This window comes from Onychostoma macrolepis, chromosome 09 (assembly GCF_012432095.1).
Source record: "Onychostoma macrolepis isolate SWU-2019 chromosome 09, ASM1243209v1, whole genome shotgun sequence".
In the NCBI taxonomy this organism is placed as follows: Eukaryota; Metazoa; Chordata; class Actinopteri; order Cypriniformes; family Cyprinidae; genus Onychostoma; species Onychostoma macrolepis.
Genome location: NC_081163.1, coordinates 13,916,699 through 13,939,431, shown reverse-complemented (window position 1 = coordinate 13,939,431; position 22,733 = coordinate 13,916,699). Strand labels below are relative to the sequence as shown.

General features: G+C 37.2%; 1 protein-coding gene across 3 annotated transcripts in view; it reads right to left on the bottom strand.

The window, feature by feature from the left end:
- Positions 1-6,280, bottom strand: part of satb2 (SATB homeobox 2) — a 45,916-nt gene extending 39,636 nt beyond the window's left edge. The window contains exons 1-2 of one of the 3 annotated variants that reach the window (XM_058787950.1): positions 6,156-6,280; positions 4,412-4,599 (exon numbers count right to left, since the gene is read on the bottom strand). The gene's annotated coding sequence lies outside the window, so the exon portion shown is untranslated. Of the gene's footprint in view, positions 1-4,411; positions 4,739-6,155 lie in introns of those variants that run through there. The other 2 variants (XM_058787951.1, XM_058787952.1) reach the window with 2 other exon arrangements.
- Between the last annotated feature and the right edge of the window lie 16,453 nt (positions 6,281-22,733).

Sequence of the window (22,733 nt, the reverse complement as noted above, 5' to 3'; positions counted from 1 at the left end):
GGGTTCGACAGATCTTCCGGGAAGCACGTTTAGTTTGCTAATAAACATCTTAGACAGTAAAAGATAAAGAGTGAGCAGCAGTTTATTATGTTCTCCCCAAATCCCTTGCTCTCTGACTCGCACATAGACAAAAACGGACAAACACAAGTGTACACAAACACTCAACACACAGAAACCACAGAGCAGGCTCGCTGCTCTGACACTTCCAGGGACCACACATTGACTCACAAAAATCACACATGGTAGACTACACTGAGCAGGGCTATAAAACACACATGAACACACACACACAGAGTCGGTGACTGCGGTCTGGATTTAGGTATGTAGTGTTAAATGGTTTGATAATATATATAAATATATATATAGGGGCTAGCTGTCACACAGGAAAGTTGCCACAGGGATTAAATCTCAGTAAGGTTTTGAGTCAAAAAAAAAAAAAAAAAACGGTTACAAAGATGTGTGACTTTTCTAGCAGTGGTTTTATAAGGTTTTAAACACCTAGTTCAGAACCCATCTAAATTAGAATATTTTTGGGCATTCCATCCTCCAAAATAAACTTTCAAATAGCTTTTGATACCGATAATACCACGCTCGCATATTCAAGTAAGAGTCAACTAGCCTACATAATGACAGATTTTATGTGAAAGGCTGAACTGTGCCCTCAGGACTACAAGGCTGTAATAAATTTCAAGTTGTCATAATGTTTAAAAAATAATAAAAACAAAAAATGTTCTTACAATATTAAACAATATTTGTTGGCCAAAACAATAACTTGATATTTGTACAATGTAGGCCTACATTTGACACATTTGCTGTTTTGAGAATTGTTTGTTTTTTTATTATGGTTTTACTGTTTGAATTTTACTAAAAAATGTACTGTTTATTAAACTAAAAAGTTAGCTAATAGGGTGCTTAATATCAGCTTTAACTGTAACAATTTAGCCACTTAATGAGAAATGAACTGCATGAACAGTATCTTTCCATGTGCAATAATGATCGAAATAATAGCTTTCGCCTTAGACAAGAGTTGATGTAACCTATGCAATCCAGGAACAGACTGAAAAATAAATCTACTCTGAGAAGAAAAAAAAAAGCCTACTGAAGAGAAAAAGGTGTAGTTATTTATTTAATTAATGATAATAATAATAGTGTTAAAAATAATAAATTTGCCAAATTCTAATGTCACCAAATTCGAAGGAATCGCGTTCAAATCCAAGTTAGTAGGCCTTGACGAGCTATTTGCGGCGAATTAATATAAGGCCTATTTTACTAAACGAATATTTCTGGTCGGCCGGTATAGTGTTCCAATCCTGCTAAGACACATAATATAAAAACAGCAAGGACACAAACACCTGTTAACCTCACAAATGTGCATCTGTGAATCACTGTTCGGAACCCATAGGCCGGTTTAATCTGTCAGGGACTGTATCTTCCAGCGGAAGAATGACGTTTCAAGTATTTGCATAATAAACAGGCTAATGCTTCACTGAAATTTCGTCAAATATCAGTATTATGAAGTAGCCTGTTTATAAAAGCAACCAGCCTGCTATATTGAAATAGGCTCATGGGGTTTCTCGCTGCGTGAAGGTTATTATTTATTTTTTATTTTGCCATTTCTAGGCACCTAAAACTGTACCCGCCTTCCATACAGATATAACGACAAAATAATGAACAGGTATTGTAAGTATAGACTAAAGTAAAAAGGATCTGGCCTTGAACTCTCCCTGAAGGTAGGGCTGGAGAAAACATGCCGTGAAAAAAAATGCTGGATTTGATCCATTTTGATGGGCTCCCCAAAGCGCGAGATTAAAGTATCCTCAGAGGCTTCCATCTATTGCAAAATTACTGAGACGTATAGAGCCTCTCTGTTACGGAGACTAATTAACGTTTTGTTTTTCCTTTTGGTCCTGGTTAAGAAAACGTCTCCGCTGGCTATGGGGGCCAAGTTTGTGCAAATGAATAATGGATACATCAATGAAACTTTAAAAAGAAACAGAATGATCTCTACCGCTGATGGCAGCTATATAGCAACCATACCTCCCTCTTGCACAGGCATGATTTTGTGAGTGACTCTTCAAATGCATTGCTGTAAAGTTTTAAAGTTATGTATACATAACTCAGAGTTTGAACTGACAGGGGAAAAAAATATCGCATGTAATATAATAACAAATCATGTGCACTCGGCATGTGTTTTTTAGTTTTTTTAATTTAACTATTTACTTCAGAGTTCAGAGTCTAATAAGAGTACAACTGTTATTGAGGTTCCATTTCCATGTAATGTGTATTGTTTTCGACAACAGGGGGATAGCGATTTCATTTCATAGTGTTTTCTTTTCTTTTTCTTTTTTTTGGCTTCAAGCTAAGACGATTTAGTTAACCTCCATCATCCTTATATTAAAGAGAAATCCACGGGTTCCGTAAGGAAAGGGGCTCACTCTCTTTCACTTCAAAGATTTGTACTCTTGAAGAGGAATATTGTGCGTTCTGGAAAAACAGTGACATGAAGTCTTTGACTTTTACCGAGTACTTCTGCGCCCAAATGATTCAGACTACCTGCTACTTAAGCAGACGCAGATCACAGGTTTATTTCGTCGCATTGCAATTATGTCTAATTTAGGAAATTTAAATATCTTGAACTTTCAGATGCTTATAAAAATGCATTGTCTGGTTATCTTATTCTGATTTATTATGTTCTGCATGCCTGTGTAATCTGTGTTAGATTTTACTCCTAAATTACTTTATAGAGTTTCCAGTCTCACTTAAAATAATAATAATTAAATAAATGCTAAATGTAATTGAATCGAATTTAATCTGTTTTAATTTCATCGAAACAGAAGAGTGTAACAGAAATTCTCGTTAAATGAAACGATCATAATAATATCATGCCCGATCTTTTTCTTCAGGTTCCCCTTTTAAAGGCTGCTTCTCCTCATAAAAAAAAAATAAAAACTCAATCAGCAGTTGTTTAACAACTTGAGGTAGCCTACTTAAAACAAAAAGTAGCCCACGGGGTTTTACAAAACATAAACCATTAAATATTGTCTAGCTAGCCTACTTTTAATGTGTACTACCACATGTGACAACCTTCTTAAACAACAGAAAAAAACAGAAATGCAATAACAATATTGTTAAACGAAAAAAAAAAAAAGGTTGTGGGTAAACAAACCATGAGCGTCAATTTCTCAAGGCTGAATTTTTTTTTGACACACTGAACAGTATACTAGCTTTGTTTTTGGTGTTCTTTATTTAATTTACAAATTATACAACAAATGTAACATTTTCGAAATTAAGTCTCAGATTCCTCTCATAGAAAAATTAGGCTCTCAAAAAAAATAAAAATAAAAAAAAGTCATAAAATGCCAATTTCTATCTCACACACACACACACACACACACACACACACACACACACACACACACGCACACACACACGACTTGAGGGCGAAGAGACCACAGACATAAAAGTCACACACGTGTGAAGCTAAACTTGAGGCCTAATCGTGTTGGGGCTGGAGTAAAAACAGAATTTCCCCTTAAAAATGCTTTCAGAACGTCTAATAATTTTACAATATTTCGCTAGCTTTTTTATTTGTAAAAAAATGTAATTAGAAAAAAAGCTTAAAATCTTTTTTCTTAAACCATCACCTCAAGGGCTCAAAACGCTTTAAACACTCTCGTCAGTAAAAAAGTATTAATTCATCAGACAATCTCGACAGGTTGATTAAATTAATGGTTTAACTTTAACTGAATATACAAATTATGTTATATTCTTCAAAGAAAAGGTCATTGTTAAATATTCCACACGACCGACAATGCACAAGGTGCATGACTCTGGTGCTCTTGTTCTGAACTTAATTAAGGAAACATAATTGCACGATGCTATTATTCGTGTATTGCAATTATTTTTCATATTAAACTAATACAGAAACCCATCTTAAATTATTAGGCCTATTATTAGGCTGTTTAATAAAAGCATGAATATTCTGGTGAATAGCCTATCAAAAAATCGAAACGTTCCATTGACAAAAGTCTTCCTCTCGTCTGCTGCGTTCTACTCCTTCAACGTCAGTCACTATCAAAGCTAAGTTTTATAACTTTAAGCAACATTATTTACTTTTTTTAAAAAGGCGCTACATGTGTCTTAAAGAGAAGTAAGCTGTAAGTGGTAATATGTAAAACATCCATGGCCTTCTACACTGCTTAATGGGACTATATTTATTTTCTTTATAAAGGCCTCAACGAATTTACCTCTTATCTTCAAACACAACATTTATGTTCATCTGTATTCAGAATAGTTAGGTCGGTTTGAAATGCTACTTAGTTCCAAAAGGAGCCTGCTGTTAGTAGCAGTTAACATGAATGTGGGAAGCATCGGATGAAAGAAGACTAAAGTTATTTTCTGTGGCACTTACTGCTTATGGCGTGTCGGTACCTCGGTTGGCCGTTGAGAGGGCTCTGTCCATTGATTAAAAGTATTGAATCCAGGGCTGGGCTTCTCGCTGCCTCGCGGAGGACTGAATACGGTCGGATTCGGTGTTGGACACTTGGGCTCCGTGCACTGTGCGCTGTGACTGCGCCACTGGAACTGAGAGACTCCGAGCTGAGGGGTACAGGTAGCAGGAGATAGACAGCATGAAGAGAGAGAGAGCGCGCGAGAGAGAAAGAGAGAGAGGACAGTGCACGAGACTGAACACAGCACAGAGATCCGAGAAGTTCCGAGAAGCGACCGACGGCGATCTCTCCGGCAGTACAGAATCTTGCTCACCGTTTAACGCGAGTTTGAGTCACGAGTGTCCGTGGCAGAACTGAAAACCTCAGCAGCGGGCGCAAAGAGAGCATCAAAATCTGAAAACGTCCATCTATGTTGCTGCATGCACACAAAGAGAACCCAAGCTAAAACAGACGTCAAGTATCTGCTTTGTGCGATGCGGACATTACCTATTACAGCGGCGTAAAATCTCAAGAGCAACAATGTGAGTGTGTCACTTTCAATCTCTCCCTTGCGCGGCGCGCGGACTGACGGAGAGCCGAGAGAGGAGTGGGGAGTGGGAGGGGAGGAGGACTGGAGAGCAAACGTGGAAGTGTGACAGGCAGGGAGGGAGGGAGGCAGGGAGGGAGGGACTGGGCTGTCCAAGGTAAGTAATTAATGCATTCCATGTATAAGTTATCAATACAGCGATTTAACCGAACTTCTGTTTAGCTTCTTAGTTTGACTTCTGTTTTTAACAATTATTTTTTTAAATACTTTTTTTTTTTTTTTTTTGGTGCGGTCTGTGTTGGCATCCGTTTCAAAAGATATAGCTACAATTTTACTTCAATCACTAGCTTGCATTTCTATTGAATATCTGTTTCAGATCAACTGCACACTGGCATCTCTTTTCAATGCATTTTACGCGATCTGAATGCATCGCTGTCTTGTAAATGTTCACTTGTTAACCCAATGAAGTGACAGACATGATGACTGCTCTACACTACAGGACGTTAAAGATAAGAACATAAAGTAAAAAGTATGCAACGTGCAATCTTGTGGAGGGGAAAAACTACACGGCTGGATTTGTGGGTTAATGTTAAAACGGATAATGGAAAAATCTTGTTTGGAAATGATGGATGAGGCACTTTCACGTGAACACCGACTACATAAAATGCAGCTAATTTAGTTTCTGTGTCGATAGCGGAGTTGCTATTGTTTTAACGGAATCACCTTCTAATGGTTGATTTCTCTATCGTAGCACATTGGAAGTGACAGACTCTTCTTTGGTGGTCCTAAGTCGAGAGGACAACTCACAACAGGTCGTAAGCTATAAAGACTGAAAATCTTCTAGACTGTGAAACGGTTTGTAATGTGCACTGGAAGCGGTGGTGTCCAAGAGAAACGAGCAATACTAGAACACAGGGAAACAATCCCAATGTTTTAGGGTCTCCCTGTCTTCAAATGCTTTCACCACATTCAAGCTGTCAAATTTGAACCTGAACACTCGTTCTCGACATTACAGTTCCTAAACAGATCCTTCACAACCGTTTGTTCATTTCTACAACTATGGCCTTAGTCTTTATAGCCACATATAAACTGCATCACATGAAGATTAAAATGCATACAGACATTCAGATTTACAGGCATTATTCATACGTTTGTACAAAAAAACAAAAAAACCTTACCTTTGTGATGGTTTAATGAGAACTCATTAACTGCACAATGGTGTGTGCTGTTGGCTGCTCTGCTGCTTTGAGACACTCTGGGGTGTGTGAGCGAACGCTGGCTGATTCTCCAACCTCATTCGTCACTATTATAATACAAGATAATGATCACGATGGTGATGGTGTTGCAGCGTTGCGTGACAGGTAACATGCAAAATGGAATTGTGTTGTTAATACGGACTAAATAATGCAGCCGACCTATAGGCTAGATGCGGAACTTGAAATTCTGGTGTCCGCTGGTCTGAATGAAGCCACACAAAACACATTCAAATATTAGTTGGATGTCACTTCTTAAACTGTGCTCCTCGTTGAATTTGACAAAGCAGTTATAAATCAAATATGAAGTACAGCATGATGCCTGTTAATTTCGTGTAAACTTTGATGTATAGTGGCATACAAGTTGGTGGTCACTGAAAACATCTACAAGAATGTTCCCAAGTTGTGCTTGTTTCAACAACATGCTCTTTTACTTTCACAACTAATCAAATGTAACATTATGGTAAAAATATACGAATAATTCGTTAGATAACATGTCTTTATATTAGCCTACATAGGAAAACAGAAAACAAAAGTTAAACATCATTAATAATAATAATGTAATTATCCATGTCTCGTTCCTTTTTGAAAAACCGCACATTTTAAGCCTTTGCAATATGGAGATAAATAACGATCCAATCATAATTATTAACAAAACTATAATTTAAATATAATTATTAGATCGTTGTTCGTTATATCTTACATGTTCAGTAAAAATCATAAACATCTTATAGCCTACCCTGAAATCACAGAGCGCGCAATGTCTCTTGCTTTCTCTGTAGGTGAATATACTTTCTGTTGGTATTTGAATGCAAATTGAAACTGCTGTGTTCCGTAAATATGACTTCCGCGAGAAATTTGATATTTTATCGCATGGGCCACATAACTGCAGATTTGCAGATGAGTAAATAAACTAGTGCATGAACTGAATGATAGATAGATAGATAGATAGATAGATAGATAGATAGATAGATAGATAGATAGATAGATAGATAGATAGATAGAATACTATGAAGGCGTAATAGGATATACAAAACTGTCACTATGCTAGAAAATATAATTACCTATTATCTGACCCATATATAAACTTAGTACAGTTTCAGTGTTTCTGTTTTAAATTGTATTATATTATATTTGTATATTACATTATATTGGTTAAAATATCTAAATAATTTAACAAGATCAATTATGCTCTGTAAATATTCATATTCATTTTATTTTGTATAAATATTACAAAAACAATAATAAATTGCTATGACATTGCTTCCCATAGAAGAACATGGACACACTCTTTAACCAAATGTGAATGAACATTACTGTTGTATATTTGTCGTAGAAAATGTTTCTCTAATTAATGTTAACTTCTTGCACGCAAAAGCTTGGTGTCTTGAGCACAACTAAATTATTGAGCTCTGGTTTTGGAACCCTTTTTGAGCATCTTTCTTACGGTCCCCATGAGTTCTCTCTTTTCCATTTCTTGGGTAACTTGGGGTCTAAAATTAGCTGACTACTTGGAGTCAAAACAACATTCAAGCAGAAAGAGTCAAACCGTGAAACAATTAAAAATATATATGCCCGAGACTTCAGAAACAAGAAAACAATTCAGTTTGAGAAAGTAAATAATTGAAAAGATGCCATTTTCCCGGCGAATCTGTAAAAAACAAAACAAAAACAGGCAATAATTACGTGGCGGTTTGCAACGCGCTGGGCTACTGTCTCAAAGTAAATTACTAAAATCTATTGAATGCACGTTCGATCAAAGATTTAACAATTTTTTATTTTTTTATTTTTTTAAATACGGGCTCATTAATGAGAAATGTCTGATAGGCTATACCATTTTCGTCCTAATAACGTCCCAGTAATATAATTAATCAAAACGACTGGGGAAGCCGTAAAATATACAAAGGTTTATGGCTAGTTAATGCAGATCGACAGTGAAAGTCTCATTCAAAATCAATGAAGAAAATAACTGGAAAAATGAACAAAAATAAATAAATAAAGTAGTCTATCAGTTTTCGCAAATCACCCTGTATGAAAATGTGAATTTACACAGGATTTACACAAACTTCACCTGACAAAAGCTAACATCAGCATAATCTCAAATCACAAATGTTAGTCGTTTTGTATGAGTTATGTCTGTGTTGAAAAGTGGATCGTGCCTCCAGGTCAATGCTGTGATTACACCGACTGATCTAGAAGTAGTAAATGTGGAAATAGCATCGTCTAGTGGCCAGAATCAAAACTACACCTCCAATTACGGTGATTCCAGTGCAAGTGTAGTTGTATTGAATCGTATTGTATTGAGTGAGATCTTTTATGCTTATACACAGCAGTGAGGTGAAGAGGAGGTGTTGGGAGATTCAAATTATAAATGAATGCTGAATTTATACAGCTAATAAATATATGCACAAACGGATAATCCACCTGAATAGTGTAGATGGAAACTCAGGTGAACTACAATCCTCAAAGGTGACGATGATCAACCCATATGGAAGAAAGAACACAAGTTTTATTAACATAACGTTCAAACACATTTTGCGAAATTTTTGTAGTAAACGAATTTTTATGAAGAGCATTTGTTTAACCCATTATACAGATTCTGATCAATTGTTTTCAGACAATAGGCTACTAGTAAAATAAGAAGTCAATATACAGACAATCTGCAAAATAATTGTGCTTATACTATTCGTTTCACTACACGGTTTCTTTGATAGCCTAAATATTATTTTTGTAGCCTATGTAAATCAACCAACTGTTCAACCAACTGTTCAACCAACTATAGGCTACTGCTTACATTAAACATTACACTACATAAAAGCATATTTTATCCGTTAATATTCCACATTTATTCCTCCTCAATACTACTACTATTACTGTTAGCCTACTAATAGCCTAAATCAAGAATGCATAGTCTCATTTAAACATTTAAAACTTAATAGTTTTGCTTTCAGCGAACAAGACTACAATTGATGCAAGATTAAAAATTGATGCATGTTGATTATTGCAAAGAAAATGTGCACTATTTTCGAGAATCGCTGCATCGCCTTTACAATGATATTCCGCAGTCTGTGCATGCCACGTGACAGGCCTGAATTAAGGGAGAACTTTGTATGTTTCTTTGCATCTTGCTTAATGGCAGTCGCGACAGTGTTATTATGCAGCCCTTTCATTAGTTGAGCACTAAGATTTATAAAATCTGTATTATGCCTTACCAAACACAATTATTTCATATTCAGTAATAGCCTATTTCATAGTCTGAATTTCAGAAATAACCATATTTGCCCTTATTATAACTCCAAATCTATCTTCTAACGTGCAATATATATTGTTTTAGGAAACAGGCGTTACTCCAATCGTAAAACGTCCGACAAAAGTTAAGTTGATTTTAAAAGTGTGATTTCCAACATTACGCAGCAGATATAAACGCAATAAAATAGCCTACAAAGGAAGCCATCGCTAAAAAAAATAAAAGACATTTTCCCTAATAATCTCATTCCTAGTCTTTAATTGGCTTCTTTTCGTTATAATAGCTATTTGGCCTGAACGAAAATAAAAGTAATGATCTCATGTCATTTTATTAATATCGCTATAGCCTATTATAGGCAATGCTAAAACAAAACAACCCCTCAAATATATGTTAAACCCATTTGTTTTATAAACGAAACTCCAATAGGAAGGGCACTAATTACTTCCACTCAGAGGTCACGATCCCCCCCGTATTTTCCCCTTCTAATGGTTCCACCATCATGTCTGCATCTTTCACAAGATTTTAGGAGAAAAACATTCAGCAGGCTAGTAGTAATAGGTTATTATTATTATTATTATTATTATAGCCTAAATTAACCGTAAAATTAATAACATTTATTAAATAATTAATAAATTATTATTTTTTTTAAAATGCAGACGATCATGTGACGAAAAATGTCATGTTTTAAAGGACGTGGACCTCTAGGGGATTTATATAGGCTATTCTGCTTGTCCAACAAATTTGTAATCTTTTACGACAACGTTTCGCACGAACACGAAACAGACTATTTGAAAGCACTGGGATCTAGGATGAAGTTCTGCAATCTTAAAACCCCGTAAAACACCCTCAAAAAGTAGAAGCTACGCATTCTGCAGGTCCTCGCATTAGTATTTACCTGTAATGAAATCCGCCTGACCTGAGACATTCATGCAGGGGTTTGGAAAGCAAACGCGAGTTGTTAAGCGTGAGCACTCTGCACTATGTCATTGGGCAAAAGTATTTGACAGTTGGAATGATCTGTAAATACTTCATTAGACTGTGTATGAGTTCCCCCTTGTGCCTCATGGTCCAGTTCTGGTAAGATTTACAAATGATAACATAAACAGAGTAAAAAAAAATTGACCCCGCGTTTGAAAGCGGAGGAGGGGCCCTTAAGAATGTGATCTGCCCACTTAACATGAAAAGCAGGACGTCTGTTGGGCGAGATGAGTTTTTGACCCACCGCATAACTCGCGTAGTGCTGTTCCTAATGAATTTATTCAAGTTCAGCTGATAAAGAACCTCGTCAAGGGACGTCGCAGGTCTGTGCTGAAGGTAAGAATCACAGCACAGTTACTGGACTAGGGGAACATAAAGTCAAGGGCTGTAGCCGTGGGTGTGCAATGTGGATGTTTTTTTTTGTTTTTGTTTTTTGTCGATCTAACAACCCTTGCTCAAAAAGGAAATGTTTTATGAAGTAGATATTAAATACTGATGCTTTTTTGAGTTTGATAAATGCCACGTGCGTATTTGTATTTAAATTATACACGTTTTATATGAATATTAACAAGTAGTCTATTGAAAAGTCAGTATATTTCATTCTTCCGAATTTTATTGATACTTGTGCCATTTGCTAATGCCATTTTTGTTGCAACTAACTTAATAGGGAATGCAGATGAAAATTAGCCTGTATGGCTAAATCTGGCACATTTACATGATGTGGACGTGCTTATGTCAATAAATGTGCATTGTCCCTTTAAAAATAAAATGAAAATAATAATAATTGTATTTGTAAATAATTGTAAATAATAAATAAGTGGCCCAAAAAAAACAAACAAACAAAAAAAAAACATTGAGCAATATATTTAATAAAATTACATTCCAATTGAAAACACAATAATCAAAATTATAACCAACATTACAATGAAATATAACTTGGAATTTTACTGACAAAATCAATTTATTTATTTGATTTTCAATGTATATTACAAAGGCTTAATCAGTGCAACAATATTCTCTATGATATTCTTTGCTGATAGGGATGGATTTATTTATGTATTTATGTGTGTGTGTGTGTGTGTGTGTGTGTGTGTGTGTGTGTGTGTGTTTGTGTGTGTGTGTGTCTGAATGAATGAATGAATGAATGAATGAATACATGAGCACATTGTCTATGAAAAAGCTGTGATCAACACTTGAAGCAGCTTAAAACGGATCCCACCAAATTCTACAAGATTTAGCAATGATTTCATTTCAATGGCCCATCCATCCTTTCCCCCTCCCTGACAGTATCCTTTACACCCCAACAATTCAACCTGAGAGTCATCTTAAGACAAGTGGATCATTTCTCTGCATCTCTAGGAAAACCACAGGGAGCACGAGAACAGGCAAGCCAGTAGATGTCTAGACAAAGGATCAACATTTACACAGACACATTCACCACACTCAAGGAGAATGAGCTCTTATCAAAGGTTCGTCTCAGGGACTTAGGTGATGGAAAGGACGGATGGGAGTAGTCTACAGCTACTGATGCTGATGCCATTTGTGTCGTCACTAACTTAATAGGGACCAAAGTCCACTTTCTTATAGTGACCATGACAATAAACAAATTCCTAAGGAATGAGGCCCACAAACACAATCAGTCACACATCTCAAACACACCCTTGAGTTCACAACAGTACACTGCTGCATCGATCAGCAAATCCCACTTGTAAATTTGGGCTTTACAATTAATGCAATGGTGAGTGCTTCCGAAACATTTAACCAGATATCCTCAGGCAAACATGCAAACTGATAGACATCAAATGAAATGGTCTTACCCTTTTTACTCACCAACCAGAACGTAAAGGCAGATGACTCTGGACACTCTTCATCAGGCCATCTGGCTTTTCTGACTCTCACAGCCTTCGCCGACAGCAGTTTGGCAGAAGAACGGCCTAGTCAATCAATGAAAGCAAGCGGCCTGCACAAGTTTGGTTTCACGAATGGGCGGAACTATAACACTTAGTGTGAATCATTTACTGCCACTCACCAATGAAGAACTGAGCCATTGCCAGCTAATGTCTTTGATTGGCTTGTCGCCTGTCAAAGAGACTGATTTACAGTTTGCTTTCGGTAGCGAACTGATGGTTTATTCTTGACAAACTTCAATAAAATGAAGAGTTAAGCCAAAGGAGGTCAGACTCAGATGAACCGAGTTTTTTTGTCGAACGCGACCACGGCGTGAGCTGATGTGTTTGTTAAAGTAGGGAGGGTTATAGAAGTGAGCGCTATTACACATCAATGATCCACCTTCTCAGTTCTAAATCGTCACTGGCTCTGTGACGTTTCCCAAAGCTGGAATAGATTTGTGTGTTTCTGATGCACTAAAACACTGAGTGAAAGGACAGAGAAAATACAAAGAGAAAGAGAGAGAGAAAAACGGGGACTGGAGCCAGGTCATATTACTCTTACTTATTAAAACCTCAATCAGGTCTGAGAGCTCTGGACTAGCAGTCAGTCAGACTCGGCTCAGAGCAGCACCACAGAATTTGATCCTCCTCTTTCTCTGTGACATGTTTGTAGTCTACATTTCAGTTCATTTACAATTATGACTCAGAGGCATGCACAAGAGACATGTTTTAATGCTAAGTATCACAGATTTGAAGAAAACAGCTACAGTATTTGGCTGCAAACCACACAGTATCCTTCATTTTGCATTATTTTGAAAGTCAAAAAGGATATGTAGCATTAGTCAATGTTTAGCGTTACTAAAGAGACCTTTTCCACCACTGTCCTAAAACAGTAATTTAAGATTAAAAATTGAAAAGGATGGCTATGTTCGCATGAAATCAACAAATGATTTAAGCAAATTATATTTCATAAAAAATATTCAAAACTGGTTATTATATGCTTATTATGATGAAAATAAAACAATATATAAAAATACTTCCTAGTGTGTGACAACCTCTTTCCTCCTGTCTTGTTTGGGTCTTTGAAGCAGTTTCTGTTGATAATAATCTATGTGGTGTTGGGCAAGGGCTGTGAGGTCAGGGGTCACACTGGTTCTGTGATCCTGTGTTTGTTATTGCTATGCTGCCCTTGGTCAGGTTAACACAGCGCCGTCATCTCAGACGTCTCACTGTGTGCCACAGAGGGGGGAGGTGGAGGTCACCCTCTTAAATGTGTTGATGGGACCTGGGGTGGCTAATCTAAAGTGGTGAAATGTTATCCCACTAAAGAGGGGGAAATTAAATTTCAAAGCATACTTACCACTATTGCACCTACTTCCCTTGTCAGAAAGACTGCTCGCCAAGTCGTTGCACTGTTGAACAGGATAACTGACAGCTGGAGGGAGCTCTCACACTTCAGTGGCCAACTGTAGTATTCAAAGTCTGCTGTAAAATTGTGAGTAAAACTAAGCTGAAATAAACAAGGACTATATAGACCATCTTAAAATGTTATGTATTACGTTTGTGACCCTTAATATTTCAACAATCATTATGCATTACTTTAAAGAAAACATGTCAGGAGCTCCTTTTCCACTTTATTTTATAATAATAATAATAATAATTATTATTATTATTATGATGCATGGTAGAATGTAGGCTACATAAATACTAATTTGGAGTGTTTATACAATACACAAAGTCTTTTACATTAAAATTCATTTAATACTGATAGGCAGATAATTACGCAATTATGTTATGGCATAAAGCCAATAAATGACAGATAATTAATTAAATTCCATACTATTCCATCTAAATAAATTACAAATAAATCACCATAATGATATATAGTGATATATCACTATAAATCACTATATATTTTTAATGATTCAAGTGAAAAGGCATCATCACATTTTAATGTACAGTTAGAAATGCTATTATGTTTAACAAGGTGTGTTAACATTAAGTTAAAAAAAATGTATTGACAAAAAAAAATGGCAGCTGGGTTGTTGATACACAGTGCAAAAAGTGACTGACATAAACAGAGCAGTTAGAGCGAATGTACATGTATTTTCATCTAAAAATATCAGACTTCTGTAATTAATGAGTTTACTTAGGGTGACATATTTATGACTGTTTATGACATAAGTATATCTCTGCCATGTTTCCTTTGAATCAAGGCACAGTTTAGGTCTGCTCAAATGATTATTAAAAGATGCTCTCTTTCATTGAGAGCTTCCTCCAGCTCATGGGACCAGTCGCCCCGCATTCCCAATCCTCTTCAGTAATACTAATGCAGAACACATTTAGGGCCGCAGCACTCAGACCCAGGCAGCGGTAAATTGGGCTAAGAGAGCTGGCGCAGCCACTTAATCAGCCATTATTTATGGGGCTCAGTGGTTTAAATCAACAAGAGCAGGAACTGGGGCCAGGCCTTATGGGTTTATAACTGCTGTCAAAATAATCACATACAGATATATTCATCAGAGAGCAAACCAGATCAGTTTAGCACCCTCCCCCCTGATGTTAACCCCCCTTTCCTTGCTTAGCCTCTCACATTCTTGACACTTTCCTCTTCTTCGATACTCCATCTCATGGACCACATGAGATAACTTCACTTCCTAGTAGTGCCCTCTTGCCATGTATTGGCTTGTCCCCATGTCAGTTTCGCTCCCAACACATTTTACACTCAGCTCTTGGACAATAACAGCATACCCACAGTTCATTAGAGAAAAAGATGTTGGCAGGATTGAGCAGCAAGAGGAGGGAAGGTGGAGCCAGAGTCATATTTAAAAGGAATGGAATCTCTGAATGAGTAATACTTGACCATTGGATCTGCCTGGATTGAGAACAGAGGTATTTAGGGTACTGGACTTGTCTGAAGAACTGAGAAAAGGAAAAAAAAAAAAAAAAATAGAGTATACAGAAAACAATGGGATGAAAACTTGCATGAGACTGAGATTCTGGGTGATCCTCATTCTCCATGTGCCATTAATTAACTTAATAGCCTTCAAGCTATTTAGAGGATAAAGACTCTCAGATGAAGGGTGGGGTCCAACAGCAAGTACATTAATGGTTATGCAAACTGCTTGACTTCAGTTCAGCACAATCTATCTAATGAAATGAATTATCTGAGTGATGGCACTGAATAATAGCTTGGATTTTTATACTCTGTAACACAAGTATTGTCAAAGGAAAATGTAATGGTTTCTTATGCAAGACATGCAGAATTAAGCATTTGGAAGTGTCAAAAACTTGGTTACGTTCCAGTAAATGACAAATATAATCTCAGAGTGGCAATAAGGAAAAGTAATGAGCATGAATCTGGCTCCAGTTTTTGGCCAGTGTCGTGCAACTACAAGCTTTTAACTAACCATATCTGACAATTCACCTTCTTCATTTGTTCAGTCATCTGTTGATATATTTGTCCATTCTCACTGAAACAGTATCAATTAACAATATGGCATGTAGTTTGAAAAAAAAAAAATTGGTTCAACTAACTGCCAAATTTGTAATCAACTACACTGTATTTTTCAGACTTTGCATGTGAAAACCTGTCACAATCATTTATGGAGACAGTGTTCACTAGTTACAATAAATGTAGCGCATACAGTTCATAAATAACATGCACAACAACTCAAGTGACAAAGATGTTGTTGGTTGCTAAGTAGATTCTGAAAAAAACATTTTAGATTAGGGAACACATTTACTATTACCTATTTGCATTTTACTAGCATATTATCTGTTTATTAGTGCTTATAAAGCACATATTAATACTTTATTCAGCATGACCATATTCTAGATCCCTTAACTCTACCCAATATCTAAACATAACTACAACAACTACCTCACTTAATATCAATAAGCAGTAATTAAGAGTTTATTGAGAGGAAACCAAAAGTGTTACCAAAAATGTTACCAAATGTTAAAATTGGGGGTAACGCAAAGTTAACAGAAAACAATCCAGAGTAAAGGTCATTGCACACTGAGTCAGAATTTTTTTTTATGATGGACGAAAGTTTCGGAGGCAGTGTGTAAACATGATTAACACAACGCGAGGTCGTATTTATTTTTTAACGTGCAAAAATTTCAGACTCAGTGTGCAATGACCTTTAGTCTGGACAAACATGAAACATATTAACTTTGCATTTTGATTTCTAGTTGCAAAATGTATCCATATGCCATTTTTATGCTGGCTATTCAACAGACAAAACATCATGTCCTCATAACCTGGAGTTGTCGTAAATAATTGCCTATTCGATAAACCCAGCTGAACCTTTTCCACATTCTAATTTGCACTGTGCAATTTTGACGTCTCTGAAGTGACTTACAAATAAAGCCTGTCGGTTTGAAACTGGAAAGCAAGAAGTTGAAAAATCAAGTGGAAAGGTGATAGTGCAAATGATCCAAGTAGTGGGAAATGGCGTACCAGTTCCAGGGGTGAAAGGAGAAGAACAGCCAACACTATTTCAGCCTCTGCAGCACCTGGTTTCTTTCAGGAAGAGTGTGTGGGGAGAGGAGAAGGGAATGGTGGTGAGCTCAGGGGTCTTGTCAGGGACAAGGCCAAAGCTGTCTCTGCTTTGTGCAGGTCTAGGTGGAATCAGAGCTGCAAGGTGGCTTGTGTTTGCAGGCTTGGGGGTCTGGCTAGAAGCAGTGTTTGGGGCTTTCTAACTGATTGGGATCTAATTTGTTGGCCTGACTGCAGGGAACTTTTTCCAGGCTCCACCCAAGGGAGTCTGATACAGGAGCCCTGGAGCACGCTGACTGACAGCCTATGCAGCAGTAACCAATGAAGAGATCTGGGAAAAGGGGCTGCGGAAAGGTGTGGAAGGGATCAATGAGCTATGATCGACGAGACAAAAATTTTGCACTTTTCTTAGACCCATGAAATGGCAATCCAAAAGCTATTTAGGGAACACTTGCTCAATCACATATTTTTACTCATGCTAAATTCTATATTTGAAAAAGCAACATACTACTGTGTTATTGTTGTGACTGTCAATGTGCTTCCCAAACCTAAGCAACTGTACAGATAATGTCTAGCTTTTTTCAATACAAAGAATTCACCTTGTTATCTGTATCAGGATCAGATGCTATTAGGAATGGGACCGAGCAAACAGCTGAAGGCCGGGTACCCCTGTCTATATGTGTCTTTATCTAATCTACACACTTGAGGATGAGCTGGACTTTGAACCCCCAACAGACAGTGTATGTATAGCTTGCTTTGTTTGACTACAAAATAAAAGCCATTTGAGTCCGATTTTCCTCATCGGGAGGTCCTTGTAAATATCGGCCAAAGTATCAGCTCACACTGCTGAGAGACACAATAGAACGGTTAGTTAGCATTTTGCATGTTATGCCATTGTCTGCTTTTTCTGATTGCTTTAAAATACAGGTATTGCACTGTAAAATAAATAAATAAGAATAAAAAACTAAAAACATACGCTTAAATAACTACATAGCAAAACAATATTGCACAAAACACCCCAATGTAATATTAAAAACAAAACTATTTAATTTTTTTACAGTTAAACAATTTACTATAAAACATTTTCCTGTTGAGTATTATATAGATTTAAACTGTAAATTATTTGGTAACCCATACATTTTACAGTACTTTATAGCCAAATTACATATCCTATTTTCACTGTATCATCCAATAAGGTTTTCACGTACTGGTAAGGTAATATTAAGGTAAATCATTTAACATATTTTTATTGTAGCATTTATATATATATATATATATTTTTTTTTTTTAGAGTTTTGGACACTGCTTTGACTCACTATTCATATTTGTATCATAATGTTGTAAAACAATCAGTAACTGTAGCCTGCTCCAGAAAATGCAAAATGCTAGCATACAAATTAATAACAGTCGTCAAAATCTCCTATAAAAGCATCCTAAACTCAAAAAAAAATTGACCTACAGAATCATCTCAGCACCTTCACATGCAAGTTATTTCTCATCTGCTTTAAAGTCAAGATACCGGTGTATACATGGGCATACACACACACACACACACACACGCATGCACGCTCAATCGGCCAGAGGAAGCTCTGTTCGTAGGTCCTGCCTGCCCAGCATCAGGCTAAGTGCTCTTGACAGCCAACCACACAGTTATTAACTGTGATCCGCCACCACAGGGCCCGGGCACCGCGGCTGCGGGGAGGGTGTAGGATGGACTCCACACCCACACAAAGACTGCTTTCAGCACTCCGATCCTCAAGCATCTCTAATACACACTTACTGTACTTTCACATACATACATTTGGCCTCATTTTTAAAAATCCTGCTGATCTTGTGGGCGTTTTTGAATTTCAAAAGTGGGTAATTCCACCAACTCATGCATGGGCAACCTACTCTTACAAAAAAAAATACTGTGGCATACCATGGTACACTGATGGTATCAAATAGTGTTACCAATGGTAATTTTGAATATATTATGGCAATGAATGATTACCATATTCATGTACCATGGTATTTACATATTACTTCAAAACCATGTCACTGGTGATAAAAGCTGAGGGAGGTAAAATGGGACAGAGTGCCTCACTCAGTTCCAGTTGAACGCAAACCATTATGGGATATTAGTACAACATGACCCTGTACAGTAGCCCGTATGTGCCTGGAGGCAACAAATGCTTTGCTTAACCTTGCGTCAAATGCAGTCAGAGTCCTTTTAATCAAGGACGGTGGTCTGAGCGCTGTTTGTGTCTCTGGCTTCACACGACTCTACCACATCTTCCTGAGGATGTGGATGCTGAAGTCCAGTTTCATCCCCCACAGCATCACATTAGTCTGTGAAATAGGGATGCAGTATATTTGAAACATTCTGAGGAGGCCGTCCATAATGACAGTTGTCTATGTTTAGCTCTGAAAATATTTCAATAAACAGCATCTCGTCCTCACAAACAGACGGACTGAAAAACCCCAAGCCACTTTTTCCTGCCTGCGTTTCCCATAATTAGAGCCCACAACTCGCTGTTAAATAGTTGAGGCTTTTTGCCTTTGAATCGACAGTCTTTTATATAGTAGCACAGCATACACAGGCTCCCCGCGCCGTGGGGTGGTGCTGGCTGTCCATGGCCGCCTTCAAAGCAGCAGTGGGCTGAAGACAACTGACATGTATTATTCTACACAAGTGCTGCCTTTTGTTCACTTCAGGCTTCCGGCCACATAATAGCTGGATTTGTCCATCAAGGACTGCTATTTTGGATACCCTGTTTTTCCACACACTGTGTTTTCTGTATGTTGTTGGAGCACTGATAACCACAAGCAGCTAAACATGACACAGATTGTTATTGTAATAGCTGAACCCTTCGGAAAACATACTGTGGCCGTACTATGGTACTACATTGAATATAGGCCTACCATAGTACTGATTGATGCATTCACTTACCATAGTATGTAGAGTACATGGCATTCCAAGGCACTACAAAAATACATAAAATATAGGCTATAAAACATATAAATACTTTTTTGTTGTTGCAAATATATAAACTATCTAAAGAATTCATGTTATTTAAATTTAATAATAATAATAATAATAATGAATGCAGGTTTATTATTAAAACCAGTAATAATTTATTAATATTAATAATAATACAGATTTATTTAACCTTTTAAGTTAAATGGGTTTTATTAAATTAATTAATTTATTAATCTGCATATTAGAGGTTGCTCCATTCAAATTGAAATAATCTTTTTTATCCGATTGAGACTCAAAAATGAGCAAAATGAAACAATAAAACGAGTCAAAATGAACCAATTAAAAATATACAATTATTAACAAGACATATAGCAAAGTCGGAGTAGGTGGAAATGCTTAGACCCAGCACAGCCAGGAATTGTGCCATTAAAATGAATGAATGAAAATAAGTTAGACCATGTAAATTAAACACATCCGTATCCTGGTTCAAACTAAAAAAAAGAGCAAAATGACTGAAAATGAAACAATTATAAACCATAAATCATTTACAAGATATACAGCAAACTCAGGGTAAGCGGGTGGCTTTGACCCAGCACAGCTATAGGAAGTCTCTGCAATTGTGCCATTAAAATCTACAGCCTGACAGGATTGTTTTGAACCTCAAGGATCTGTTCAGAAAGTGTTCCCAAAAGCAGTGTGTTCAGGCGTGTTCCCAGACCTCATCTCACTCGGTGGCACACATCCCAAGTTCCCAACTATGTGTGACAGATGGTTTCTGCATTACCATTGTAAAGAGAACACTGCCCTCATGAGGAAACTATTGTGCTTATGTGTCTGTTATAAAATATTAGGACAGATTAAACCAAACATTCGATCATCAATTAATTAATAAAGCTTCTCCAAACCTGTTTGGTCGCTTCAAATAAACAAGGACGAGACTTTCAAAAATATTCTATATTCTTCAAAACTTCAAATATATTCTATATGTCGTTATTCACCTATAGGCCTAATCTTGCCCTGTTAACGTGTGTGCCCGGATCATTCCGATTCGTGTATGGTTCATTCACTAAAGCTAAATTCTCCCATTATCGCACTGAGGAGAGACAGACGGATATCAAGATTTTCTTACAATTAATATCAAAGTGTTTCTCATACTTAAGAAAACACATGTACCACTTTTATATGCTTACAGAGCTTTTGTGTCATTTTTAAAGCTAAATCCTCTGTCCCCTTTTTATTAAGCGACCAGTAGAATTTTTCACTTTTTTTGTTTTGTGTGGAAGAAAGTAGCTTAGTCATACTGGTTTGGAATAACATCAGGAGGAGTACTTGATGACCGAATTGTATTTTTTGTGATGAACTCATCTTTTACAGAACTTCCAAGTAAAGTGTTTAATTTGTTTGTAGGTACAGAGCACAAGGGATGAACAAGATTATAGCTCCGTCCGTTGCTGCACCTACGCCTTAAGTTATATTTGCTGAAGACCACAGCTAAATGACAAGAAAGTGAACAACATGAGCGGTTATTAAATCAGTCAGACTGAGACTAGATTCAAGCAACTGCTATGTCAACCCTGCGGTGGACCACCAGTAGAAACTCCCTCTTCTTAAGTATTAATATTTGTGGGAGAGTTCAATACAAATATACTGTACAGCGAGAACCATCAACCAAAAGGAATGCTGAAAATCTATTCCGGAGGCCATTTGAGAGGAAAAACAGAGGAAGAGTGGCATAAGTCTTGGTTGAGAATGATTTGAAGGAAACCTAAAGCAGTGTAAATAGCAGGGTAAATGGAGAAGTTTGTGGCTTGGAGTTGTGGGTGAATGACTCTACAGAGCAGATGCTAAGGAGATGTTTGAGAGAGACCCCCCATATACTCCAAGCGTACACATTTTATCCTGCTTACAAGACCCTCAAGGAAACGCCTTATTTCATCCCTTTAATTACAAATGCTTGTAATACTCTTATACACATTTGGTTTGACTGTCCTTTACATTCAAACGGATTCTGTTCATCCTTGTCACTCCATCTAACAAACATGTGTACAGTGTTCACACACAGCCTCACAGATACACAGAGGGAAATTCACAACATGTAAAACCACACTGTAAAACAGTCATACAAACAGATGCCTCTAATAGTTCCAGGCTACACCCTGACAGACGACCTCCCCAAGAAGGGCGACCACCCGTCCTCTCGCCCCGGACACGCAGAGCGGGGCTCAGGCCTGACTCAGCGCAACGGTGCCTCCAACGCAGCGTAAGTAAAACCACCTGCAGTGCAGTCAGAGGTCACAACCACTATGGTAACGGGTGAACTCCGTGTCAGACAAGCAGACACACATTCAACTCTGAATGACACCACACACACTGTATTATCAGAAAACATGACAGAGATTAGCAAGCACACACACATCAATCTATATATGGAGCGATCAGTATATGGAGCTTATTCCTTACCAAAAGGTCACATGAGCACAAGGCATTCACAAGCACAGTAGGTCTTATGAAGCTGGGTGGGATTCCACTGCATGATTAAAGACAGCAAAAGCCTTTGAGCTGTAATGAGCTGTAATTAATGCATCCTATAATGTGGGCATTAATAACTCTGTGCTAAATATGTTGGAGCTCTGAGAAACAAATGTGGGATTGCTCTCTTCACGTCATGACACTTTCTCATTTATAAATAATGTAATTATATATTTATACACGCACTATACAAAAAAAATATACATTAATAACATCATAACATCATTAATACATACATATGTGTGTGTGTGTGTGTGAAAGTGACGTGACGTGGCCAAGTATGGTAACCCATACTTGGAATAACCCATCCTAAGTGCACACACAGCAGTGAACACACACACAGCAGTGAATACACACCCGGAGCAGTGGGCAGCCATTTATGCTACGGCGCCCG